Consider the following 2500-nt stretch of genomic DNA (forward strand, 5'->3'; position numbering starts at 1 on the left):
CTAAGAACGGCCATGCACCACCACCCACAGAATCGAGAAAGAGCCATCAGTCTGTCAATCCTTTCCGTGTCCGGGCCGGGTGAGGTTCCCCGTGTTGAGTCAAATTAAGCCGCAGGCTCCACTCCTGGTGGTGCCCTTCCGTCAATTCCTTTAAGTTTCAGTTTTGCAACCATACTCCCCCCGGAACCCAAAGACTCTGGTTTCCCCGCACGCTGCCCGGCGGGTCATGGGAATAACGCCGCCGGATCGCGGGTCGGCATAGTTTACGGTCGGAACTACGACGGTATCTGATCGTCTTCGAACCTCCGACTTTCGTTCTTGATTAATGAAAACATTCTTGGCAAATGCTTTCGCTTTCGTCCGTCTTGCGCCGGTCCAAGAATTTCACCTCTAGCGGCGCAATACGAATGCCCCCGGCCGTCCCTCTTAATCATGGCCCTGGTTCAGGAAACCCACAAAATAGAACCGGAGTCCTATTCCATTATTCCTAGCTCAGGCATTCAGGCGAGTTTGGTGCCCGCTTTGAACACTCTGATTTTTTCAAAGTAAACGCTCCGGACCCCTGAGGACCGGACACCCAACCAAGGGCATCCGGGGGGCGCCGGGAGGCAGGGTCTGGGACAGGCGGTAGCTCGCCTCGCGGCGGACCGCCAGCCCACTCCCGAAGTCCAACTACGAGCTTTTTAACTGCAGCAAATTTAATATACGCTATTGGAGCTGGAATTACCGCGGCTGCTGGCACCAGACTTGCCCTCCAATGGGTCCTCACCCATGTGTTTAGGATACGTTCATTCCGATTACAGGGCCTCGAAAGAGACCTGCATCGTTATTTTTCGTCACTACCTCACCGTGTCGGTAATGGGTAATTTGCGCGCCTGCTGCCTTCCTTGGATGTGGTAGCCATTTCTCAGGCTCCCTCTCCGGAATCGAACCCTGATTCCCCGTTACCCGTGGTCACCATGGTAGCCCCCTATGCTACCATCGACAGCTGATAGGGCAGACATTCGAATGAGACGTCGCCGCCGCGGTGGGCGCGCGATCGACCCGAGGTTATCTAGAGTCACCAAAGGGCCGGGGGAAACCCTCGCGGGTCCCCCCGGGTGGGTTTTGGGTCTGATAAATGCACGCATCCCGGCCCCCCCGAGAGAGGACCGGTCAGCGCTCGTTTGCATGTATTAGCTCTGGAATTACCACAGTTATCCGAGTAACGTGTGGAGCGATCAAAGGAACCATAACTGATTTAATGAGCCATTCGCAGTTTCACTGTACCTTCCGTGTGCACTTAGACCTGCATGGCTTAATCTTTGAGACAAGCATATGTTACTGGCAGGATCAACCAGGTTGCTGCGAGTGGTTTTTGTCACAGAAAAAACCATTGGTTCTTAGAGGGGAGAGGGATCGGCCCCGTACCGTCCGAAGGACCCCCCGGGGAGGGGGGGACGGGCGGAGAGGCTCGTCCGAGCTCACCCCTCATTGCTCCCAGTGGAAATTAGTGTGGCAACTCCGCTGCGCGAGTTCCCGCTTGCTTCGGGGATAACAAGGAAACGCTCGTTCCGAAACCGGGGGTCCGGAGCTTTTTGAAGCCGGGTGCTGGAGCTCGGTTGGACGCGAGGACCACCGAGGCATCCGAGTCCGACGGCTCCGGGCCGACCGGTTATCGTGTAGGGCAGATTGAGATATAGACGGGCCGTCTACGACTCCCTCGGATAGGTTCGGAAAGGTCCTCCCCCTGACGGAGGACCCCCCTGGAGGCTAACCCGCTGGGTCGGGTAGGAACGCACCGCGCACAGTGGCCACGGAGGGCCGCGCGGTTGCCTACCCAGGCGGGCTCGGTAGTCCATTCGATCGGGTCAAAATAATGAAAGAGATACCCCCCCTGGAACCGTCTCTGGAAGTTTGGTTTTTCCTCCGTACCGCCTGGGGGGCGGGGGGCGGGACGGAGGCCGACCTGCGGAGCTTCTTGGTCGGGTAGGATCGGGTCCGTGTTATAGTGTCCAAAAATCCACTTTGGAACCATTATTGGGGCTTTATTTAAGCTCTGCCATGCTTAGAAATGAATGGAGAATCATCTCCAGTGCTTGGACCCCTAGTCATTGCCACTCTCCTCAACAGTCCGACGGCACCCCTTTGAAAAACCCCCCGACGAAAAATCCTCCAGAGCGCGGGCGAACTCGCTCCGAGGCCGACCGGAGTGCACCTTCGTCGGGCAAGGGAGTCGGGCGAAGGGGGTCAGAAATCCTGGAGCTCGCCACCCTCACTAGTTTTTGGCGTGAAATGGTAGACCAAAAGTGGGGACTTAGAAAAATTTCGCACTTTTTCGACCTACCACTGGTAGACCGAGTGGGACTTAGTCATTTTTTCAGCTTTTTCGGGCCTACCACTGGTAGACCAAGTTGGACTTAGTCATTTTTTCAACTTTTCGAGCCTACCACTGGTAGACCAAGTTGGACTTAGTCATTTTTTCGACTTTTCGAGCCTACCACTGGTAGACCAAGTTGGA

General features: G+C 56.0%; 1 non-coding gene across 1 annotated transcript in view; it reads right to left on the reverse strand.

Annotated features, from left to right (window-relative positions):
• Window positions 1-1343, reverse strand: part of LOC125797780 (18S ribosomal RNA) — a 1864-nt gene extending 521 nt beyond the window's left edge. Inside the window, exon 1 of the ribosomal RNA XR_007436610.1 lies at window positions 1-1343. This exon is cut by the window's left edge and continues 521 nt beyond it. This is a non-coding gene — a ribosomal RNA (18S ribosomal RNA).
• Window positions 1344-2500: the final 1157 nt, after the last annotated feature.

Source organism: Astyanax mexicanus, unplaced genomic scaffold, assembly GCF_023375975.1.
Source record: "Astyanax mexicanus isolate ESR-SI-001 unplaced genomic scaffold, AstMex3_surface scaffold_53, whole genome shotgun sequence".
Classification (NCBI taxonomy): Eukaryota; Metazoa; Chordata; class Actinopteri; order Characiformes; family Acestrorhamphidae; genus Astyanax; species Astyanax mexicanus.